The sequence below is a fragment of the Mobula birostris genome, chromosome X (genome assembly GCF_030028105.1).
Source record: "Mobula birostris isolate sMobBir1 chromosome X, sMobBir1.hap1, whole genome shotgun sequence".
Classification (NCBI taxonomy): Eukaryota; Metazoa; Chordata; class Chondrichthyes; order Myliobatiformes; family Myliobatidae; genus Mobula; species Mobula birostris.
In genome coordinates, this window is record NC_092402.1 from 66,013,769 (window position 1) to 66,039,626 (window position 25,858).

Consider the following 25,858-nt stretch of genomic DNA (forward strand, 5'->3'; position numbering starts at 1 on the left):
TGGTCTCACCAGGGCCCTGTACAGCTGCAGAAGGACCTCTTTGCTCCTATACTCAACTCCCCTTGTTATGAAGGCCAGCATGCCATTAGCTTTCTTCACTGTCTGCTGTACTTGCATGCTTGCTTTCAGTGACTGATGTACAAGAACACCTAGATCTCGTTGTACTGCCCCTTTTCCTAACTTGACTCCATTTAGATAGTAATCTGCCTTCCTGTTCTTACCACCAAAGTGGATAACCTCACATTTATCCACATTAAACTGCATCTGCCCACTCACCCAGCCGTCCAAGTCACCCTGCATTCTCATAACATCCTCCTCACATTTCACACTGCCACCCAGCTTTGTGTCATCGGCAAATTTGCTAATGTTACTTTTAATTCCCTCATCTAAATCATTAATATATATTGTAAACAGCTGCGGTCCCAGCACTGAACCCTGCGGTACCCCACTGGTCACCGCCTGCCATTCCGAAAGGGACCCGTTAATCGCTACTCTTTGTTTTCTGTCAGCCAGCCAATTTTCAATCCATGTCAGTACTCTGCCCCCAATACCATGTGCCCTAATTTTGCCCACTAATCTCCTATGTGGGACTTTATCAAAGGCTTTCTGAAAGTCCAGGTACACTACATCCACTGGCTCTCCCTTGTCCATTTTCATAGTTACATCCTCAAAAAATTCCAGAAGATTAGTCAAGCACGATTTCCCCTTTGTAAATCCATGCTGACTCAGACCGATCCTGTTACTACTATCCAGATGTGTCGTAATTTCATCTTTTATAATTGATTCCAGCATCTTTCCCACCACTGATGTCAGGCTAACTGGTCTATAATTCCCTGTTTTCTCTCTTCCTCCCTTCTTGAAGAGAGGGACAACATTAGCCACCCTCCAATCCACAGGAACTGATCCTGAATCTATAGAACATTGGAAAATGATTACCATGCGTCCACGATTTCTAAAGCCACCTCCTTAAGTACCCTGGGGTGCAGACCATCAGGTCCCGGGGACTTATCAGCCTTCAGACCCATTAGCCTATCCAACACCATTTCCTGCCTAATATAAATTTCTTTCAATTCATCCATTACCCTAGGTCCTTTGGCCACTATTACATCTGGGAGATTGTTTGTGTCTTCCCTAGTGAAGACAGATCCAAAGTACCTGTTCAACTCGTCTGCTACTTCCTTGTTCCCCATAATAAATTCACCCACTTCCGTCTTCAAGGGCCCAATTTTGGTCTTAACTATTTTTTTTTTCCTTTTCACATACCTAAAGAAGCTTTTACTATCCTCCTTTATATTCTTGGCTAGTTTACCTTCGTACCTCATTTTTTCTCCGCATATTGCCTTTTTAGTTACCTCCTGTTCTCTTTAAAAGTTTCCCAATCCTCCGGCTTCCCACTCGTCTTTGCTCTGTTATACTTCTCTTTTATTTTTATACTGTCCATTACTTCCCTTGTCAGCCACTGCCTCCCCTTACTCCCCTTAGGATCTTTCTTCCCCTTTGGAGCGAACTGATCCTGCACCTTCTGCATTATTCCCAGAAACACTTGCCATTGTTATTCCACTGTCATCCCTGCTAGGGTATTGTTCCATTGAACTTTGGCCAGCTCCTCCCTCATAGCACCATAGTTCCCTTTGTTCATCTGTAATACTGACACTTCCGAGTTTCCCTTCTCCCTCTCAAATTGTAGATTAAAACTCATCATATTATGGTCACTACCTCCTAATGGCTCCTTTACCTCGAGGTCCCTGATCAAATCTGGTTCATTGCACAACACTAAATGTAGAATTGCCTTCTCCCTGGTAGGCTCCAGTACAAGCTGTTCTAAGAATCCATCTTGGAGGGACTCCACAAACTCCCTTTCTTGGAGTCCAGTACCAACCCGATTCCTCCAGTCTACCTGCATGTTGAAGTCCCCCAGAACAACTGTAGCATTACCTTTGCGACATGCCAATTATAACTTTTGATTCAACTTACACCCTACATCCAGACTACTGATGGATCCGAAAAATGGTAAGAGGAAAAGGTGTTGAGGCAAGTGTGAATAAGGAAGAGCGATGCAAGACAGGTCACTCCAAAACATTGATCCATTTGTCACATAAGGTAAAAACAGGTGAACCAAGATCAATAATTCCTCCGTCCAAGCCCATGTATCAGCTGATCTGGAGAATGCTGGCTGCTGCAAGCAGGTATATTTCTCATTAAGATACGAAGAATGAATACACAATAATGCAAAAAACAAAATTAAACTTGTACTTGTTTTCAAGATGACATAAGAACAGGAGATTAGAGCTTTTAGAGCTTGTTTTGCAATTTTGATGGCCAGCTCTCCAATCCCATTCCTCCACTCTTCTTCCATGTCTACCTGCCTTTTAAAGGTCTCAGTTGACTCCGGATTCATGACTTTGTGTTCCATATTCTCACACCGTTTATAACTGGATTCACATTTTCCTGGCTTATTTCTGACACTGTGTCTGTTTATTGTGGAGTGATTTTTATTACTTGACACAGTCGTCATTTGTCAATGATGATCCACAGTCTATAAGCAGAGCTCTGGCTTTGTGCTATGAGTACATTTTACTTCATGCAAACATGAAAACTGAAAGACAATAATCAGTGAGGTCACTGCAAATACTGTAGGTTACATTGTTCATTGTAATGAGTCAGTCCGCTGAAATTAACAGGCCCCAGCCTCATCCACTGCTTTCATATTGCATTGTCATTGTGCTTTTTAATTACCCGCATGATGAAGGCTGTAGTTACACACCTAATAAACTCCACCCCACCTAAGCCCCTTGCTCTAGGGAGATGCCAATCAATATTGGGGAAATTAAAATCTCCCACCATGACAACCCTGTTATTATTACACCTTTCCAGAATCTGTCTCCCTACCTGCTCCTCGATGTCCCTGTTACTATTGGGTGGTCTATAAAAAACACTCAGTCAAGTTATTGACCCCCTTCCTCTTCCTAACTTCCACCCACAGAGACTCAGTAGACAATCCCTCCATGACCTCCTCCCTTTCTGCAGCCGTGACCCTGTCTCTGAACAGCTGTGCCACGCCCCCACCTCTTTTGCCTCCCTCCCTGGCCTTTCTGAAACATCTAAAGCCTGGCACTTTAAATAGCCATTCCTGTAAGTAGCCAAGTCTCTGTACTGGCCACAACATCATAGCTCCAAGTACTGATCCACGCTCTATGCTGATCCGCTTTGTTCATGATGCTTCTTGCATTAAAATAGACACATCTCAAACCATCAGTCTGAGCGCATCCTTTCTCGATCATCTGCCTATCCTCCCTCTCGCACTGCTTACAAGCTTTCGCTATATGTGAGCCAACTGCCCCTTCCTCTGTCTCTTCAGTTCGGTTCCCACCCCACCCCCCAGCAATTCTAGTTTAAACTCTCCCCAGTAGCCTTAGCAAACCTCCCCGCCAGGATATTGGTCCCCCTCGGATTCAAGTGCAACCCGTCCTTTTTGTACAGGTCACACCTGCTCCAAAAGAGGTCCCAATGATCCAGAAATCTGAATCCCTGCCCCCTGTTCCAATCCCTCAGCCATGCATTTATCCTCCACCTCATTCTATTCCTATACTTGCTGTCACGTGGCACAGGCAGTAATCCCGAAATTACTACCCTCGTTGTCCTGCTTGTCAGTTTCTTTCCTAACTCACTGTAGTCTGTTTTCAGGTCCTCCTCCCTTTTCCTACCAATGTCGTTGGTACCAATATGTACCACAACCTCTGGCTGTTCACCTTCCCACTTCAGGACATCGTGGACACAATCAGAAACACCCTGGACCCTGGCACCTGGGAGGCAAACTACGATCCATGTTTCTTTCCTGCGTCCACAGAATCGCCTGTCTGACCTCCTAACTATAGAGTCCGCTATCACTGCTGCCATCCTCTTCCTTTCCCTACCCTTCTGAGCCACAGGGCCAGACTCTGTGCCAGAGGCGCGACCACTGTTGCTTCCCCCAGGTAGGCCATCCCTCCCAACAGTACTCAAACAGGAGTACTTATTGTTAAGGGGGACAGCCACAGGGGTACTCTCTAGTATCTGACTCTTGCCCTTCCCTCTCCTGACTGTTACCCACTTATCTGTCTCCTGAAGCCTCAGTGTGACTACTTGCCTATAGCTCCTATCTATCACCTCCTCACTTTCCCTGACCAGACGAAGGTTATAGAGCTGCATCTCCAGTTCCCTAACACAGTCCCTAAGGAGCTGCAGCTCGATGCACCTGGCGCAGATGTGGCCGTCTGGGAGGCTGGGAGCCTCCTGGACATCCCATATCTGACACCCAGTACAGAACATATAGACATACTTCCTAATCCCATTCTTCACAAGTACCGGTAAGTTACCTTGCCTCGACCCGTTATCACCAAAGCCCTATTGAGCCAAAGCCCTCTACTCTGTTGCCCGCTCTATAAAACTGTCTTCTTTTTCAACTCTTCCCGCCGGTCTAACTCACTGATGTCCTCGCACCTGTGCAGTTGTTCCTTGATCCCTCCCTGTTGTGTTAAGTATCTGTGGCTCCTTGTGGCTTGTTATTTTGCAGTTTATTATTAAAGTTATTGCTCACTGCTAAATAATCACTGCTACCCCGCATTTGGATCAAGTCTCCTCTACATTTCCTGACAGGATGAGTGAACCAACCACTGACCCAGCAGAGTATGTTCGCCTAAAGGAAGTCATCCGTCGACTGGAGCACACTATTCCAAAGCAACAGGAAGCCATTGACCATCTGCTTGCCACTCTGTAACTCTCCATCTCATTAGAGCAACCCCACACCAGTCAACCTCTTCCCCTGGAGCCCTGGATTCCGGTTCTCAAATGCTTCGACGGATCACCTCACTATAGGAAGGATGTGGAAGCATTGGAAAGGGTACAGAGGAGATTTACCAGGATGCTGCCTGGTTTAGAGAGTATGCATTATGATCAGAGATTAAGGGGGCTAGGGCTTTACTCTTTGGAGAGAAGGAGGATGAGAGGAGACATGATAGAGGTGTACAAGATATTAAGAGGAATAGATAGAGTGGACAACCAGTGCCTCTTCCCCAGGGCAGCACTGCTCAATACAAGAGGACATGGCTTTAAGGTAAGGGGTGGGAAGTTTAAGGGGGATATTAGAGGAAGGTTTTTTACTCAGGGAGCGGTTGGTGCGTGGAATGCACTGCCTGAGTCAGTGGTGGAGGCAGACACACCATTGAAGTTTAAGAGACTACTAGACAGGTATATGGAGGAATTTAAGGTGGGGGCTTATATGGGAGGCAGGGTTTGAGGGTTGGCACAACATTGTGGGCTGAAGGGCCTGTACTGTGCTGTACTATTCTATGTTCTATCCCAAACCGGATGCTGCAACTTCCTGTCCCAGTGCGTCTTGCACTCTGCAGACACTGTATTCTACAAGGCGAGCCATGATTGCCTTCGTCATTGCTCTCTTGATTGGGTGAGCTCTGACCTGGGCTACTGCTAACTAGGACAATAAAACCACCATCTGCAATCAATATGAGAAATTCACTGTTGAGATACGCTGGGTTTTTGACCATCTGGGAAATGGAAGGGAGGCAGTGGATCAGCTGCTTCCTCTCCATCAAGGCTTACATTTGCTGCTGGATAATACTATGGAACTCAGGACGCTTGTGGCAGAGTGCAGCTGGAATGTGGAAGTGCTGCTGGCCCATTACCATCATGACCACTCAGAGCGCTTGAATGACTACATGGGATATGCCCACAAACCTCGGAGGCCTCATTACTCTGGCCCTCTGTGTTGACAAGCATCTTGTGGAATGACCCCCCAGATCACCAGCCAGAACCCCAGTTCTGTTCCCAGAACCAGTTCAGGCTGCAGGACCATCCTCAGCAAAGCCTCCAGAACCCGGGCAGTTAGGGTTCTTAACCTCCCACAAGTGTCAGCGTCTGTGGAGAAACAACTTGTGAGCAGCCAATCACCCACGCATCAAATAGCCACTGTGTCCGTGAAAACAGCACCACCAGGTAGAGATGATGGGCCTTCTATCTGGTCAGCTCCTCCTCGCCCCTTGTTCCAGCACCATGGTCTGACTCACTCTCGCTTTGCACACGGGAGGCTCTGGCACAGCAGGCAACTTTCTGGACCAGGCTGTGTGTGTGCAGCTTGGACTTTCTACCGAGCCGACCTCGCACCCCTTCTGCATCATGACCATTGACAGACATCCCTTGGGGTCTAGGATGGTTAGAGGGCGCATATGACTTGTGCAGATGAGCATCCATCCTATTCCTCCTGATCGACTAACGCAACACTCCTCTCATCTTGGGTTACCCCTGGCTCTCCACTCACGACCCTCACTTCACCTGGTCATCTAGTTCACTGCTGAGTTGGGGACCCACCTGCCTGCAGCTTGAGCTGACTTCACACTGTAAGTACGAGGAGACGGAGGAAACCCTCAACCTCACCAAACTTCTCCAGGAATACCATGACCTTGCCATTGTCTTCAGTAAAAGTGAAGCCAGCACAGACCACACGACTGTGCGATCAAACTCCTTCTTGACACTACCCCTCAAGGTCGTCTGCTGTCTCTCTCCATTCCTTAGACCCAAGCCATGAACGACTACATCGCTGAAGAGCTACAGCACAGCTTCATTCGACCATCCCAGTCCTCAGCTGGTGCAGGATCCTTCTTTTGTCAAAAAGAAAGATGCGGGTCTCTGTTCCTGCATTGACTTCTGTGGACTCAACAAAATCACCATGATGCACCACTACCCTTTCCCTCTGATAGACAGTGCATTTGAAACGCTCCGCGGGGCCCAGATCTTCACCAAGCTGGATCTACGGCGCACGTACAACCTGATCCTCATCCGCCGGGGGGTGAGTGGAGGATGGTGTTCCTAACACCCACTGGCCACTACAAATACTTGGTGATGCCTTTTGGACTTTCCAACAGTCCAGCTGTTTTCCATGGACTCAGAGAAAGTGCGCCATGTCATTGAATGGTGACTGCACGTCCTCAAACAGCTGCAGCACTTCTACCGCTGGTTCATTAGAAACTACAGCCAAATCTCCGCTCCTCTCATCTCCCTCACAAAGTCATCTACCTCATGGATAACCTGGTCTGCTTTCTCTGACCATGCTTTCAAAGAGCTCAAGAGACGCTTCACCACTGCTCCCATTTTCCACCATCTGAACCCCTCCGGACCTTTTGTGGTAGAGGTGGATGCATCTGACAGCAAAGACCAGATGGAAGACACACCCTTGTGACCTCTTCTCAAACAAGTTCAACACTACACAGCGCCGTTATGGAGTAGCAGACAGGGAGCTAAACACCATCAAATGGGCCTTGAGGAATGGAGATGTTCACTGATGGGAAGCACCGAGCTCTTCCTGATCTAGACTGACCACCACCACCTCATATCCATTCAACAGACCCGCCAACTTAACCAAAGTCAGGTTCGCTGGGCCCTCTTCTTCGAGCAGTTCAATTTTACCATCTCCTACTGACCCGGCTCCAAGGACATTAAGTTGGACACCCTGTCATGACAGTCTGACCCAGCGGAAACGGATATCAACCCTCAGCCCATAATTCCATCCTCTCAGGTTCTCGCCCTGATCCTCTGGTAACTTGAGGACCAGATCCACCAGGCCCTATTGCACGAGCTTGCTCTAGCTGACACACCTGACAATCACATGTATGTGCCAGTAGCTGTGCACTCTCAGGCACTCTAATGGGCTTACTCCTCACCCCTCTCTGGCCATGCAGTCACACAACACACTCTGGACTTTCTGTGACATTGGTTCTGGTGGCCCACCAGGATCACAGATGTATGTCAGTTCATCGCTGCCTGCCCTCAATGTGCCCAATCCAATTCCTCCAACCAGCAGTTCTCTGGGCTCCTGTGGTCCCATATCACCAGGGATTTGACAGTGGTGGACCAGTTCTCCAAGGTGGCCTAATTCATTGCTCTCCCCAAACTCCCATCAGCTGCTGGGATAGTAGACCTGGTTCTTCAACATATAGTTTGATTCCACGTCTCCTCCAGGACATTGTGTTGGACAGGGCCCACAATTCATCTCCTGCTTATGCTAATCCCTCTGCTCCTTCCTTTGCATGTCAGTGAGTTTGTCCTCTGGCTATGGCCTGCAGACCAATGACTCTTTCTGACTGTTCAATCAGAGAGTGGAGAAGTTTCTGCAATGCTTCATCACCTCTAACCCTTCCACGTGGAAGAAGTATTTGCTTTGGGCATAACTATCCCACAATCTACACACCTCCTCTGCCACAGGTATGACACCCTTTGAAGTGCTTCATGGCTACCAACCCCCATTGATCCCCATGGAGAAGCCAACGGTGGAGGTCTGATCCACCAGGGCTCTGGTTTGACACTAGTGGAATGCTTGGAAGAGGGCACAGAGTGCCATCCTATATGTCAACTGTGCCTACTGCCACTAGGCCAACTGCCAGTGGCACCCAGCCAGACTACTCAGGTATGGGGACCAGGTCTGGTGTCCACCCATGATCTGTCTCTGTGCACCGACTCCCACAAATCCTTCCCCGGTTTATTGGTCCCTTCCATCGCATCAATCCAGTCACCTACTGTCCACATGTGATACATCTGAATTGATGTACATCTGAATCTGAGGGCTTGGTCTCTTTAGAAAGCAGGACGTGGTGGGGCGGGGGTAAGATATGGCTGGTGGAGGGGTCAGCATGGGCCCATCCAGTTCACACACCAGAGCTCAACATCACTGGGTCTGGAACTCTTTACACAAATGCTCTACAGGAGCCCTCCGAAGGGGCAACTAGGGATGAGCTGTAAATGCTGGACTTCCTAGTGATGCATGCTGGAAGGAATAAAAAATATCAAATCCAAAGATACCCAGAACTCAAGATTTAAAATATTTTCAAGGAATAACATTCTATTTATTTTTCTGTGAAATATTTCTTGCTTAGTCTTCACAGTTTTGCAGGCGTTTCAGTTTTACTTCCCCATTTTAGTCCTCCATCTTGCTTGGGTCAGAGTTTTTGATGTGCTGTGGAATCCAACTGGATTCCAGCCCTTGAAGGTGACACAACATTTGCTCTTGTTATTGCTTAGACACGCAGAGCTAAATGCAAAAGGCACTTGTGCAGGGTCTGAGAGACATCTCTGTCCTGATGATTTCAGGTTCTCTCAGTTCTTGCTTAAGATCAGATCCAGATGTTAAATATTACTCTTTCACCACTTCTGTAAATTGATCTGCAGTGAAAGATTGTCTCAAAGGATGAAGATTCAAATCAGTGTTTGTGGAGTGGGGCACATCTGAAGATCACCAACTAAAACAATGCCCTTGTTTCTCTGCTCTCAGATGTCGCCTGTCTATTGAGCAGTTCTGGCACTTTCTGTTTTAAATTCAGAATCAGGAGTATCATCTTTAAACAGTTTTTCTTCTCTCATTTCATCAGTCCTGTGTAGCTCGTCTCAAGTTTAATTATCGTTTGACCATACATAAACACTCATGAATACAGCCAAACAGAACAGGCCTTCTCTGGAGCCAAGGTGCAAGGCAGTACCAACAGTCATTCACAGCACAAGGCACAGACAGCAATTTCACAAGGTATCCACAATAGTCTGGGACTCGTGCCAGCTGGTAATAGCAGTTGTCTGGGTGTCTTTCTCTGTACCACTGCTGCCATGCAGGGCAGCTCTCTTGGGGGAAGGCTATTGATTTTCAGCAGATTTATTTATTTATATTTAGAAATACAGCATGGTGATGTGTCCTTCCACTCCAATGAGTCCACACTACCCGATTACACCCATGGTGACCAACTGACCAACAAACCCATATGTCTTCAGATGATGTGGGAGGAATCCAGAGCACCTGGAGGAAATCCATGCTGTCACAGGGAGGACGTATTGAACCCGGGTCGCTGGCTCTGTAATAGTGTTACACTAACCACTATGCTACTGTGCTGCCTTCACCCCCCCACCCCCCCCACCAAAGATAGGTTTGGACAATGATAGTGAGTGGATCTGGGCCTTAAAAGGCCTGTCTTTGGAATGCAATGTAGCAGCAGCCCAGGCTGGCAAACAGCAAGGGCTGGTGGAGATGTGGGTGTGAGGCTTCCTGTGGTGTTCAGTGTGGAGCAGGTGAATGAATGTGTCCTGTTTGACAGAGGTTGTTGTCTGTTGACGGATGGGAGTGTGGTGTGTCAGACAGTCCCCTGGGTGGCTGGAGATGGATGTTGCATTGCATCCGGTTGTTGGGGTCCCACTCTGGCAGTGATCTACTCCCAGCTTGGTATGGCAACTGTGCCCAAGGCCGTGAGAAATCGCGGAGCATTGTGAACACAGCCCAGTTTGTCATGCAAACCACTTCCCCTTCATTTACTCTGTCTCTCCTTCCGGGTGCCTTGGTAAAACAGCCAACAGAATCCAGGACCCCACCCACCCTGACCATTCTCTCTTCTGCCCTCTCCCTCAGGCAGAAGATACAAAAGCTTCAGAGCATGTACCATCAGGTTCAAGGACAGGTTGTATCCCACTGTTATCAGACTCTTGAAACAGACTTCTTGTATGATAAAGGTGAAATCTTGACCTCTCAATCTGCCGTGCCATGACCCTTGCACCTTATTGTCTATCTGCACTGCACTTTCTCTGTAACCGTAACACCATATTCTGCATTGTTATTGTTTTTCCTTTGGTACTACTGCGAGGTACTTGAATGACCTGTCTGGATGGCATGCAAACTAATGCTTCTCACGCCATCTCCATAATAAACTAATTCCCAATTACCATCCCTTCTGAACACGTGTCTGTGAAGGACCATACGACTCCCTGTGGACACAGGAAATCTACCCTAGCCATGTCAGTCTGCTCTCTCCCACATTGTCCCATTTTTTGATGCTTCCTGTGCATTTGCATTGCAGATTCAGCCTCTGCTCCAGCCACAATTTACTGAGCCTACCTTTCAGCAGGTGCGCCTGGCTTTAAGCTGCCCAGGCTGGTTTTACCCGGTGCTAAACACTCACAACATTGGCGCCCTGATGAAGCATCCAGCCGATGTACCGTGCTGGTACCTGGGTGGTGCTTTCCGGGAAGTAAGCAAATGGCACAGGGTTGGTGGGCTGATTTCCTTTAATTAATCTGCTGGAGGAACTCGAACAGGTGAAGCAGCACCTGTGGGGGTGGGGGGAAAGGAATTGTCTAAGTTTCAGGTCGAAATCCTACGTTGGGACTGTGTCTCTATAATTACTCATTTTGGTCCGCCCTCTGTATCAGAGGGCCTATCAAATTCACTCCCCTGTGTAGTTAACCCATCAGCTACTCGAAGCATCAGCAGTTCATATTTCCAGTTGCAAATCAGTGTTTTATACAGCCTGGGGTGATGCCTGCATAAGGTTTCTGTGGCTTTGTTTTCTGGCCAAATCACATCGGACCAGATGAGGCTTCAAACATTGCCTTCCCAGCCCTAGGAACTGTTCACACACAGAGTCAGAGAAAGTCACAAAATACATGAGTGCTTACAAGAAAAAATGACATCTTTCAGATAACCTTAGCCAGTCATACTAAGTATGAATCAAGTTTATTATCACTGACATATGGTATGTCATGAAATTTGTTGGTTTGTGGCAGCATAAATATTACAATAAATTACAAAATAAATAGTGCAAAAGTATTGAAATAGTGCTCATGGACCATTCAGAAATCTGGTGGCAGAGGGGAAGAAGCTGTTGCTGAATCGTTGTGGGTCTTCAGGCTCCTGTACCTCCTCCCTGATGGTAGTAAAGAGATGAGGGAATGTCCCAGATGGTGAGGGCTTTTAATGATGGATGCTGCCTTCTTGAGGCACTGCATGGTGGGGAGGGTCAGAGCTGCCCAAGTGTGCGACCCTCTGCAGCATCTTCTGATCCTGTGCATTGGAGCCCCCACACCAGGCTCTGATGCCACCAGTCAGAATGCTCTCCACTGCACATTTGTAAAAACCTGCAAGCGTCTTTGGTGACATCACATAACCAGATGATCTACCTCGCTGCTGTACGTCGCCTCGTCATCACCTGAGATTCTGCCAACAGTGACATTTTAGTTAAAATCTGATCACACAGATGCTAGAATGGACTGGGCATTTTAAGCATTGCTTATATAGTGAAAATAAATCTCCTTTGTTTGGACGATTGTATATTTGCACGAAGCTCATCAATTGACTGATCGACAGCTCTTCAGTCACTCGAAGGCAGCACTAATCGTATCACAGCTCATTAAAAGAGGAGTGATGGATTGTCCTTCTCTGTAGCTGCAAGTTCTTTGTTTTAACCCAGAGAGAGAGATTAGAGAGAGGGGGAGGATGGTTGAGGAGAACAGGTGAAAGGTTTGGAGATGGGGTTTGAGTTTGCTTCCAACACTTGTTTTGTTTCTACTTCCCCTCCTCCCATTTCACAGCTTTGAGCAAATATTTTATAGATCCTGGAGCTTTGTTAAAATATAAACACTAAGGGCTGGAATACAGCAGAGGAACAAAACAGTGATAGTGTTTCAGAATGATGACCTTTCATCACCACTGGAAAGTTAGAAATAAGCCATATTGTAAGTTGCGGAGAAAGGGCAGATGCGGCAGGGAGGGTGGGCTCTGAAGATGAAGAGAGCTGTGTTAGGATGGAAACCAGGTGAGTGAACGGATGAGGCCAGATTAAAACGGCTGCTAAAGGCATCACTGAAGGAGGTGCTCCGCCAGCATGCGAAATAGCAGAAAAGTGAAAAAACACAGTGAATGCTCGAAATGACAGCTTCAAGACTGGAAACATTGATTATCCTATACCCCTTCCAACTTTCACCTCCCAACTTCTTACTTCATCCTATGACTGCGAGGTCAAGAGTCCATTTTATCATTCTAGGGGACTGTTCAATGGTCATAACAGCAGGCTGGAAGCTGTCTTCAAGCTTGATGGTACATGTCTTCAGGCTCTCGCATCCACTACATGATGGAATAGGGGAACAAGAGAAATGTCTAGGGCGGGTGGGGTCTTTGATTATGCTGGCTGCTTTACTGAGGCAATGAGAAGTACAGACAGAGTCCATGAAGGAGGAGGCTGGTTTCTGTGATGTGTTGAGCTGTGTCCAAAACCCTCTATAGTTTCTTGTGATCACGGGCTGAGCAGATGCCATACCAGGCTGTGATACATCCAGATGGGATGTTTTCTATGGGGCATGTAAATCTCCTTTCAAGCTGAAAGAACTATTTATGTCCCTGACCAAAGAAAATGGAACAGATACATGGGTAGATGCTGTTGCAAGGGGAGGTGCTGTGAAAATGGGAGCCCATATCAGTGGGGATGTAAGAATAGACCAGAGGGAACAGTCCTTTGGATTACTGAAATGTGAGGGGAAGGGAAGAGGTATCTAGTGGTTTATGTTGAAGGTGGTGGAAGTTATTCAAATAATCCAGGACCAACACCACCTGTCTCCTCTCCTTTTCCCACCTTCTCTGAAAATTAAACCTGTTTTATTTCTAACTTTTACTAATTCTGAAATAAATCACTCCACACATTAGCCGTTTATCAAGACCTCCCTGGCTGAAATTTGCTGTTTTTAATGCATACTTGCTGAATCTTCCTAAAGTTGAGTTTTTTTTAACAACTGAAATGCTGTGTCATGGTTATGCCTGTGTTTATAGGAAAGGGCTCTGGAACAAAGCCCTTTACATGGTCGGTGCTGGTCTTGTGCGCAGTTCCCAACAATGACAGGCTTTCAAGAAAGCGTTCCAATGCACCAAGCAATTCATTGTACATAGCAACACAAACACACAAAATACTGGAGGAACTCGGCAGGTCGGGCAGCATCTTGAAGAGAATAAATAGTCGGCATTTTGGGCCAAGACCCTTCAACGTATGTATCCAGCTGCCTTACTCAGTAGGCTGCCCCCCTCAAAGTTGCTGACTGAGTTCCCTGCAACGGAACCTGTGTATAACCTTTTTCTCTGGTAAGGTAGCAGCTGGGCTACCTCCTCTCTCTTGTGCCTGGCGTCTCGGGCATGATGCACATGTCAGCATGTGACCTGCTGGCCATGGGTATGAAATTAAGTGCTAACTTATTCTTGCTGCTCTGTCAGGTTTGCGCAAAGGGAGGGGGATGAGGCTGGCAGTGATGGACAGGGTGAGCAATGTACAGCGGTTGCAGCTTGTAGGTAAGGGGAGAGTGGGGAAGATGGACTCTGAGTGGGAGGGTAGAGTCTTCTGTGGACTCTGCTCGATACATCATGGGCACAACCTGCGCCATCACTGGTAGTATCTACAGGAGGTGCTGCCAAACACCCTTCAGCGATCCCCACCATCCAGGCCATGCCATCTTCTCGCAGCTACCAACAGGTAGGAGGTACAGAAGCCTAAAGACTCTACACCACCAGGTTTAGGAGCAGCAACTTCCCTTCAAACATTCAGTTCTTGAACTAATCTGCACAACCCTAATCACTACCTCAGTATAGCAACGCTACGACCACTTTGCACTAACATGGATATTTTTTCTTCAAATTGTGTTTATATCAAAATTGTGTGTAATTTATATTTTGCTTGTGAATGTGTATCCAATGATGTGTACTATGATGCTGCTGCAAGTAAGTTTTTCATCGCACCTGTACTTGAGCAGACGGCAATAAAATTTGACTTCTGGGTTCCATTTTGCCACAGGCCATTTCTGCTGGTTATAGCCTTTCTGCTTACGATGAGCTCCATCTCCTTTGCAGGGGGAAGGTTGTCCTAATGTATCCAGTTAGGTGCTGGGGGAAAGGAAGAAAAGTGCAGTGTATTTCGATGATCGGATTACAATGGTCGGCGTGTTGTGCACGCTGTGATACGGGTGCTTAAAGCTCACAGCAGTGGCCAGTGGGTGACTGGATGTTGGAATACACGATTAATTGGGGAAGTTTATTGAGAAATGAGTAAATGGAGAGTGGTGTCTCAGTGTAAGGGGTTGGTTATGGCCCTTGAAGATGCAGCCAGTGGTTTTGAGCACTCATGTTAGGTAGCTCAACTTCTTGGCTACAACCTGCAACCTGGTCATCTCTGAGGCTGAGGTACATAGATGTTTCCAACGAGTGGACAGTCACAAGGCTGCGGGACCGGATGGCATCCTGGGGCGAGTACTCAGGATGTGCGCAGCACAACTGGCAGGTGTGTTTACTGACATTTTTAATCCCTCCCTCTCCCAGTGTAGAGTGCCCTCCTGCTTCAAATCCTCCACCATTGTCCCTGTACCTAAAAAGACCAAGGTAACATGCCTGAACAACTGGCGTCCTGTCACACTCACCTCAATAATAAGCAAATGCTTTGAGAGGCTGGTCAAGGATTACATCTGCAGCTTGCTATCACCCACACTGGACCCCCTACAATTCGCATACCGACACAACCGATCAACAGACAACGCAATAGCCACTGCTCTACATACTGTCCTTACACATCTGGAGAAGGATGCTTATGTGAGAATGCTGTTCTTGGACTACAGTTCAGCATTCAACACCATAGTTCCATCCAGGCTCGACAAGAAGCTCAGAGACCTCGGTGTTGACCCTGCCTTGTGTAGCTGGATCCTGGACTTCCTGTCAGATCACCAGCAGGTTGTAAGAGTGGGCTCCCTCACCTCCAACCCCCTGACTCTCAACTCAGGAGCCCCTCAGGGCTGTGTACTAAGTCCCCTCCTTTACTCCCTGTATACCCATGACTATGTCGCCATCCACAGCTCCAATCTGCTTATTATATTTGCCAACGACACTACATTGATTGGCCTAATCTCAAACAACAATGAGGCGGCCTACAGGGAAGAAGTCATCTCTCTGACACAGTGGTGTCAAAAAAACAACCTCTCCCTCAATGCCGCAAAAACAAAGGAGCTGGTTGTGGACTACAGGAGGAATGGAGACGGGTTAACTCCAATTGACATCAATGGATCTGGGGTTGAGAGGGTAAACAGCTTTAAGTTCCTCAGCATCCACATCACCGAGGACCTCACGTGGTCTGTACACACCAGCTGTGTGGTGAAAAGGCACAACAGCGCCTCTTTCACCTCAGACTGCTGAGGAAGTTTGATATGGGCCCCCATATCCTCAGAACTTTCTACAGGGGCACATTTGAGAGCATCCTGACTGGCTGCATCACTGCCTGGTATGGGAACTGTACTCCCCTCAATCGCAGGACTCTGCAGAGAGTGGTGTGGATAGCCCAGCACATCTGTAGTTGTGAACTTCCCATGATTCAGGACATTTACAAGGACAGGTGTGTAAAAAGGGCCCCAAGGATCATTGGGGACCCGAATCACCCCAACCACAATCTATTCCAGCTGCTACCATCCGGGAAACAGTACCGCAGCATAAAAGACAGGACCAACAGGCTCCGGGACAGCTTCTTCCACCAGGCCGTCAGACTGATTAACTGGCGCTGATTTGAGTGTATTCTATCTTACATTGACTGTTCTATTTATTATAAATTATTCTAAATTACTATGATTGCACATTGCATATTTAGCCGGAGACATAACGTAAAGATTTTTATTCATGTATGTGAAGGATGTAAGAAATAAAGTCAATTCAATTCAATTCAATTTTTGTAGCTTGACTTGAGACCTCTCATTGAACACGTGCCTGTAAAGGACCTCCCGACTCCCTGTGGACACAGGACATCTCTGCCCCACCCCACTGAGTCCTCCTGTCCAGCCTGTTCACTTCCATATTGTAGCAATGCTTTCCATCTCAGATTCTATGGCAGATACAGCCCTTGCTCAAGCCACAATGCATGCTGCTTTAACGAAAATGTAAGCTGCCTCTGCATTCTGGGCTGATTTTACCTAGTTGTAGCCTCTCAGGAATTTAGGCCAATGAGCAGCACAGGTAGCTCTGGATACAGGTTAATAGAGACAGACATCAAGTGCTGCAGGAAGGTCCTTAACTCAGTGAATGACATTCTTTGGTCTGCTCGAAACTTGTTGGTCTGCCAGCAATTCAAGATGTCTGTGGAGGAATGCTGCCAACTGGCATATTTAGGCTGCAGGCGTACAGGCTGAGGGCGCAGTGAAGCTTGGCACAGCCAATGCGAAGTCTCTGTGGGGATGGACCACAGTCTGGGCTCCTTCCACTACCCAGCACAGGGGAGCAGACTCTGGTGGGAAAGCTCCTCAAACAACGACACAAGAGACTCTGCAGATGCTGGAAATCTAGATCAATACACACAAAGTGCTAGAGGAACTCAGCTGGTCAAGCTGAGTCAATGGAGGGAAATAAACAGTCAGTGTTTTGAGCTGAGACCTTCATCAGGACACTGATGAGTCTTGGCCCAAAATGGCGATCACTTATTCCTCTCCATAGATGCTGCATGACCTGCTGAGTTTCTCCAGCGTTTTGTGTGTGTTGCACAAACAATGAAATGGTGTATCACCGCAGGGAACCACTTGAGCAGCATGGGTGCTGTATCCAGAAAAATGTGCAAACACTACTCTGAACAGAACCAACAATATTAAAAATATAAACCAAACAACACCAAGAATGTAAGATGAGACACAAGGGGCTGTGGTTGCTGCAGCAGGAGCTTAGTGGTAAGGCAGCATCAATGTTTTAGGTCGAGACCCTTCATCTAGACTGGAAAGAAAGAGGGAGATGGCCAGTATAAAGAAGTAGGCAAGTGATAAATGGATCCAGGTGAGTGGGGGTGATAGACAGATGAGGGGGGAGCGAGAGGAAGTAAGTCAGAAGTTGGGAGGTGACGGGTAGAAGTGACAAGGGGCTGAAGAAGATGGAATCTGATAGAAGAGGATGGCAGACCATGAAATAAAGGGAAGGAGGTGGGGAGGGGTATTGGTGGAAGGAATGTGTGGATGATGGGCAGATGGAGAGTGGGGGGAGGAAGATGGGGTGACGGGAACAGGTGGATCAGGACAGAGGGAAAAGAAAAAAAAGATAGGGGCAGAGAGGGAGCAGTTACTGGAAGTTTGAAAATTCAATGTTCACGCCACCAGGACGGAAACAGATCCAGGCGAAATAAAGAGCTTTCATTATCCATGTTTAAAAATCCGAATATTTTAAGGCAGCTAGCTCTGGCTGCAGCTTAGTATCATTAAGGGAAGGACAGCACTAATTGGAGTACTGTCTGCCTCAGGAGCAGCACGTACATTTTGATCCTCCCGTTATCTGAGGTTGTTTTGACCTTCCTTTGTGCATGGGTTTTCACTTTATTATGTCAGAAGAAGCTTACATTTCCAGCACACGGAGATCTCAAATGTAAAGTCTGCAACAAAAGGTTCTGCGGTAAACTGCATGGTCAGATTAGCTGTCAGTAATCGTCTAGATGTAGGGATAAATTTTTTATGAAGCACATATCAATGGCATTACCCGTACAAAGAAATTGCATTGTAACTCGGCCCAGTTTTTTTTCTGTGTTTCAAACTATGATTCTCTGCAACAGTTTCAAAGAGCAGTTTCAGGAATCCGATATCAAATATTACCCCCCCGCCCCCGTGATTACCTGTATTGTTGAATTTTATTTTCAGTTCAGACTGCTTTTGGGATCAGTTACAGTTGGGTGGGGCGTGCAGCTTCTTGCCATCGTCTCTGCGATTCTACAAATCTCGATGGGTAAAGAACAGTGCCATCTGCTGGGCGATTAATAAATAGTACAGCCTCACATGCAAAAATGCTCTGCCGACGAAAGAACTGATGAGGGTGCCAGTTAGACTCGTACAATATCATAACTAATCCACAAGGAATTACTCTTACTCTCAAAACAGCTTTTAGCTCAGTCTTCAAGTCTTCATAAAAGATGAGTCAGCAGCTACACGTTCAGATTATTGTTGTCCTTTGGAGACACAAGAATCAGAATCAGATTTAATATTACCGGCATATGTCGTGAAATATGTTAATTTAGCAGCAGCAGTACAATGCAATACATAATAAATAAATAGAGGGAAAAAAACTGAGTTGCATTAAGTATAGATGAGTCTATTAAATAGGTAAGTTAAAATAAGCAGTGCAAAATAACAAATAAAAAAGAAGTGAGGTGGTGTTCATGGATTCACTGTCTGTCCATTTAGGATTCGGATGGCAGAGGGGAAGAAGCTGTTCCTGAATTGCTGAGTGTGTGCCTCCTTCCTGACGGTAACAGTGAGAAAAGGGCATGTGGGACGATGATGCTGGAATCCAGAGCATCTAGATCACAATCTGCTGGAGGGACAGAAAGTCGAGCAGCATCTGTGGGGGGAGGAGGAGGAATTGTCAATTTCTTTCCTTCCACAGATTCTGCTCAACCCACAGTCTCTCCAGAAGATTGTGTGTTGCTATTGTCTTTTATTTTTGTTCTTAGATTATCTGGTTGAATGGTGTCACAAAAACAAAATTGCACCCAATATCAGCAAGACCAAGGTATTGATTTAGACTTCAGTAGGGGAAGTCAGGAGAGCACCCACCAATCACCTTCCAGGAGTCAGTAGTGGAAAGAGTGAGTAGATTCAACTTCCTAGGCATCAACATCTCTGAGGTTTTATCCTCGGACCAACATTTTGATGCAATTATGAAGAAGGCACGCCAGCAGCTATACTTGATTAGGAGTGTGAAGAGATTTGAAACGTCACAAAAGACAGAGCATACAGTATTTCTACAGATGTACCACTCCATCAGCCCTTTCTCTCTCTCTCTCTCCACCTGCCCTTTCTGTCTCTCTCTCTCTCCACCCCAATTTTTCTCTCTCTCCACCCGCCCCTTTCTCTCTCTCTCTTCACCTGCCGTTTTGTTCTCTCTCTCTCTCCATCTGTCCTTTTTCTTTCTCTCTCTCCACCTTTTTTCTCTCTCCACCCCTTTCTCTCTCTCTCTCAGCCATCCTATTCTCTCTTTCTCTCTCCACCAACCCTTTCTCTCTCTTTCTCTCCACCCGCCCTATTTCTCTCTCCACCCCTTTCTCTCTCTCTCAGCCATCCTATTTCTCTCTCTCTCTCTCCACCCGCCCTTTTACAATCACTATCTTTCACCTGCCCTTTTTCTCTCTTCACCCGCCCTTTTGTTCTCTCTCTCTCCACCCATCCTTTCTCTCTCTCTCTCTCCCCACCCGCCCTTTCTCTCTCTCAATCTGCACTTTTTCTTTCTCTCTCTCTCAGCCATCCTATTTCTCTCTCTCTCCACCTGCCCTTTTTCTCTCTCCACATGCACTTTTTCTTTCTCTCTCCCTTCACCTGCCCTTTTGTTCTCTCTCTCTCTCTCCACCCGTCCTTTCTTTCTATCTCCACCCTCCTTTTTTTCTCTCTCCAAATGCCCTTTCTCTCTCTCCACCTGCCCTTTTTCTTTCTCTCTCTCTCTCCACCCGCTCTATTTCTCTCTCTCCACCCACCATTTTTTCTCTCTTTCTCCACCAGACTTTTTTCTATCCCTCTCTCCACCCACCCTTTCTCTCTCTCTCCACCCGCTCTATTTCTCTCTCCTCTGCCCTTTCTCTCTCTCAACCTGCACTTTTTCTTTCTCTCTCTCTCTCTCTCAGCCATCCTATTTCTCTCTCTCTCTCTCCACCCGCCCTTTTACAATCACTATCTTTCACTGGCCCTTTTCCTCTCTCTCTACCCGTCCTTTGTCTCTCTCTCTCTGCACCCACCCTTTCTCTCTCTCCACCCGCCCTTTCTCTCTCTCTCAGCCATCCTTTCTCACTTTCTCTCTCTCCACCCGCCCTTTTTCTTTCTCTCAGCCGTCCTATTTCTCTGTTTCTCTCTCTCTCTCCACCCACCCCTTTTTTCTCTCTTCCTCCACCTGCCCTTTCTCTCTCTCTCTCTCTCCACCGGCCCTTTTACTCTCTCTCTCTACCTGCCCTTTCTCTCTCTCTCTCCACCCACTTTCTGTGTCTCTCTCCACCCACTATTTTTTCTCTCTCTTTCTCCACCAGACTTTTTTCTATCCCTCTCTCCACCCACCCTTTCTCTCTCTCTCCACCCGCTCTATTTCTCTCTCCTCCGCCCTTTCCCTCTCTCAACCTGCACTTTTTCTTTCTCTCTCTCAGCCGTCCTATTTCTCTCTCTCTTCACCCATCCTTTTACATCACTGTCTTTCACCCGCCCTTTGTCTCTCTCTCCACCCACATTTTTTTCTCTCTCCACCGGCCCTTTCTCTCTCTCTCTCTCCACCGGCCGTTTCTCTCTCTCCTCCGCTCTTTTTTTTCTCTCTCTACCCGCCCTTTCTCTATCTCTCTCTCCACCCGCCCCTTTTTTCTGTCTCCACACGCACTTTTTCTTTCTCTCTCTTCACCTGCCCTTTTGTTCTCTCTCTCTCTCCACCCACCCTTTCTCTCTCTCCATTCGCCCTTTTTCTTTCTCCCTCTCAGCCGTCCTATTTCTCTCTTTCTCTCCACCCGCCCCTTTTTTCTCTCTTTCTCCACTGGCCCTTTCTCTCTCTCTCCTCTGCCCTTTTTTTTCTCTCTCCACCTGCCCTTTGTCTCTCTCTCCACCCACATTTTTTTCTCTCTCCACCGGCCCTTTCTCTCTCTCTCTCTCCACCGGCCGTTTCTCTCTCTCCTCCGCTCTTTTTTTTCTCTCTCTACCCGCCCTTTCTCTATCTCTCTCTCCACCCGCCCCTTTTTTCTGTCTCCACACGCACTTTTTCTTTCTCTCTCTTCACCTGCCCTTTTGTTCTCTCTCTCTCTCCACCCACCCTTTCTCTCTCTCCATTCGCCCTTTTTCTTTCTCCCTCTCAGCCGTCCTATTTCTCTCTTTCTCTCCACCCGCCCCTTTTTTCTCTCTTTCTCCACTGGCCCTTTCTCTCTCTCTCCTCTGCCCTTTTTTTTCTCTCTCCACCTGCCCTTTGTCTCTCTCTCCACCCACATTTTTTTCTCTCTCCACCGGCCCTTTCTCTCTCTCTCTCTCCACCGGCCGTTTCTCTCTCTCCTCCGCTCTTTTTTTTCTCTCTCTACCCGCCCTTTCTCTATCTCTCTCTCCACCCGCCCCTTTTTTCTGTCTCCACATGCACTTTTTCTTTCTCTCTCTTCACCTGCCCTTTTGTTCTCTCTCTCTCTCCACCCACCCTTTCTCTCTCTCCATTCGCCCTTTTTCTTTCTCCCTCTCAGCCGTCCTATTTCTCTCTTTCTCTCCACCCGCCCCTTTTTTCTCTCTTTCTCCACTGGCCCTTTCTCTCTCTCTCCTCTGCCCTTTTTTTTCTCTCTCCACCTGCCCTTTGTCTCTCTCTCCACCCACACCTTTTTTCTCTCTCTCCGCCCACTTTTCCTTTCTGTCTCTCTTCACCTGCCCTTTTGTTCTCTCTCTCTCTCTCTCCACCCATCCTTTTTCTTTCTCTCTCTCTCTCTCCACCCACCTTTTTTCTCTCTCCAAACGCCCTCTCTCTCTCTCCACCCGCCCTTTTTCTCACTCTCCACCCTTCTGTCTCTCTCTCCACCCTTTTTCTCTCTCTCTCCACTGGCTCTTTCTCTTTCTCTCTCTCTCTCCACCCACTTTTTGTGTCTCTCTCCACCCACCATTTTTTCTCTCTTTCTCCACCAGACTTTTTTCTATCCCTCTCTCCACCCACCGTTTCTCTCTCTCTCCACCCGCCCTATTTCTCTCTCCTCTGCCCTCTCTCTCAACCTGCACTTTTTCTTTCTCTCTCTCTCAGCCATCCTATTTCTCTCTCTCTCTCTCTCCACCCGCCCTTTTACAATCACTATCTTTCACTGGCCCTTTTCCTCTCTCTCTACCCGTCCTTTGTCTCTCTCTCTCTGCACCCACCCTTTCTCTCTCTCCACCCGCCCTTTCTCTCTCTCTCAGCCATCCTTTCTCACTTTCTGTCTCTCCACCCGCCCTTTTTCTTTCTCTCAGCCGTCCTATTTCTCTGTTTCTCTCTCTCTCTCCACCCACCCCTTTTTTCTCTCTTCCTCCACTTGCCCTTTCTCTCTCTCTCTCTCTCTACCTGCCCTTTCTCTCTCTCTCTCCACCCACTTTCTGTGTCTCTCTCCACCCACTATTTTTTCTCTCTCTTTCTCCACCAGACTTTTTTCTATCCCTCTCTCCACCCACCCTTTCTCTCTCTCTCCACCCGCTCTATTTCTCTCTCCTCCGCCCTTTCCCTCTCTCAACCTGCACTTTTTCTTTCTCTCTCTCAGCCGTCCTATTTCTCTCTCTCTCTTCACCCATCCTTTTACATCACTGTCTTTCACCCGCCCTTTGTCTCTCTCTCCACCCACATTTTTTTCTCTCTCCACCGGCCCTTTCTCTCTCTCTCTCTCCACCGGCCGTTTCTCTCTCTCCTCCGCTCTTTTTTTTCTCTCTCTACCCGCCCTTTCTCTATCTCTCTCTCCACCCGCCCCTTTTTTCTGTCTCCACACGCACTTTTTCTTTCTCTCTCTTCACCTGCCCTTTTGTTCTCTCTCTCTCTCCACCCACCCTTTCTCTCTCTCCATTCGCCCTTTTTCTTTCTCCCTCTCAGCTGTCCTATTTCTCTCTTTCTCTCCACCCGCCCCTTTTTTCTCTCTTTCTCCACTGGCCCTTTCTCTCTCTCTCCTCTGCCCTTTTATTTCTCTCTCCACCTGCCCTTTGTCTCTCTCTCTCCACCTGCCCTTTGTCTCTCTCTCCACCCACACCTTTTTTCTCTCTCTCTGCCCACACTTTTCCTGTCTCTCTTCACCTGCCCTTTTGTTCTCTCTCTCTCTCTCCACCCATCCTTTTTCTTTCTCTCTCTCTCTCCACCCACCTTTTTTCTCTCCAAACGCCCTCTCTCTCTCTCCACCCGCCCTTTCTCTTTCTGCATCCGCCCTATATTTCTCTCTCCTCCACCCCTTTCTCTCTCTCCACCCGCTCTATTTCTTTCTCTCTCTCCACCTACCCTTTTACAATCACTATCTTTCACCCGCCCTTTCTCTCTCTCCGCCTGCCCTTTTCTCTCTCCATCCGCCCTATATTTCTCTCTCTCCACCCACTCTATTTCTCTCTCTCCTCTGCCTTTTTCTCTCTCTGCCCACCCTTTTCTCTCTCTCCACCCACCCCTCCACACGCACTTTTTCTTTCTCTCTCTCAGCCATCCAATTTCTCTCTCTCTCCACCCATCCTTTTACAATCACTATCTTTCACCCGCCCTTTGTCTCTCTCTCCACCCACCCCTTTTTCTCTCTCCACACTCACTTTTTCTTTCTCTCTCTCACCTGCCCTTTTGTTCTCTCTCTCGACCATCCTTTGTCTCTCTCTCTCTCCACCCACCCTTTCTCTCTCTCCATCCGCCCTTTTTCTTTCTCTCTCTCCACCTGCCCTTTCTCTCTCTCAACCCGCACTTTTTCTTTCTCTCTCTCAGCCGTCCTATTTCTCTCTTTCTCTTCACCCGCCCCTTTTTTCTCTCTCTCCATCCATCCTTTTTCTTTCTCTCTCTCTCTCCACCCACATTTTTTTCTCTCTCCACCAGCCCTTTCTCTCTCTCTCTCTCTCTCCACCGGCCGTTTCTCTCTCTCCTCCGCTCTTTTTTTCCTCTCTCTACCTGCCCTTTCTCTCTCTCTCTCTCTCCACCTGCCCCTTTTTTCTCTCTCTCTGCCCGCACTATTTCTTTCTCTCTCTCTTCACCTGCCCTTTTGTTCTCTCTCTCTCTCTCTCCACCCATCCTTTTTCTTTCTCTCTCTCTCCACCCAGCTTTTTTTCTCTCTCCAAACTCCCTTTCTCTCTCTCACTCCACTGGCCCTTTCTCTCTCTCTCTCTCCACCTGCCCTTTCTCTTTCTGCATCCGCCTATATTTCTCTCTCCTCCACCCCTTTCTCTCTCTCCACCCGCTCTATTTCTCTCTCTCACTCCACCCGCCCTTTTTCTCTCTCACTCCACCCTTTTTTTCTCTCTCTCCATCCGCCCTTTTTCTTTCTCTCTCTCCACCCACCCTTTCTCTCTCCCTCTCTCCACCTGCCGTTTTTCTCACTCACTCTGCACCTGCCCTTTTCTCTCTCCACCAACCCTTTCCCTCTCTTTCTCCACCCGCCCTTTTTCTCTCTCTCTCTCTCCACTCACCTTTTTTCTTTCTGCACCCGCCCTTTCTCTCCACCCTTTTTCCTCACTCTCCCATCACCCTTCCTTGGTTGCTCACCTCCCGCACTTCTTCTCACCCCTCCACCCTTTCTCTCTCACTCCCTCTTCTTTCTCCTTCTCCGCCCCCTCCGTTCCTCTTTCTCGCTTCTCCCACCATTCTTCTCTCTCACCCCTGCCCCTCCTCTCTCTCTCTCTCCCAGCCCTTCCCCTCTCGCAGTCCCCCAGCCCTCCCTCTTTCTCCTCCCCCCTCCATTCCCTTCTCTCTCACCCCCACTCTTCCTCTCTCCCCCACATTGCCTGTCCTTCTCCCTCTCCCCCGCCCTGCCTCTCTCTCACCCCTCCTGCTCTTCCTCTGTCTCCCCCCACCCAGCCCTTCCTTCCTCTCTCCCCCTCCCGCCCTTCCCTTTCTCTCTCCCCCCTCCTGCCCTTCCCCGCCCCAACCTTTCCTCTCTGTTTCCGGTCCCCCCCGCCCTTGCTCTCTCTCCCCAGCTCTTTCTCTCACTCTCCCCTTCCCCCTCTCTCTGCATTTGCTCTTTGACCTTACATTCCAACATGGTACCCAGCTGTTCATTGAACTACCTTACCCCCTAGAGATTTCTAGTCTCCACAATACAGCTTGTGTTCTATTGGTTCTCAGTCATATTTATTTGGCAGGCTGAGCTATTTGATATCTGGAACATTCACGTCGTCAGTCACTGGTACCAATTGTTTCATCAATAAGGTAGTATTGATGTTTTCAGTTCTCTCCTACCTCTCAATCATTTTGTTCAGCCCCAGATGTATTCTATTAAGATGTTTTTTTTGTAGATTTAGATCATGTTCTGTCCCTGATTATCTATTGCTTTTAAGCATTGCACAGTTTTGGTTTACTCCTGTCCTAGTGTGCTGACTTTGCAGTTTACAAGTTTTATACCTCTTCATG

The 25,858-nt window shown here is 47.7% G+C and overlaps 1 protein-coding gene across 1 annotated transcript in view; it reads right to left on the bottom strand.

Moving 5' to 3' along the window:
- Positions 1–18,522, bottom strand: part of LOC140191916 (tubulin alpha-1C chain) — a 44,392-nt gene extending 25,870 nt beyond the window's left edge. The window contains exon 1 of the mRNA XM_072249783.1: positions 18,447–18,522. The gene's annotated coding sequence lies outside the window, so the exon portion shown is untranslated. The remainder of the gene's footprint in view (positions 1–18,446) is intronic.
- Between the last annotated feature and the right edge of the window lie 7,336 nt (positions 18,523–25,858).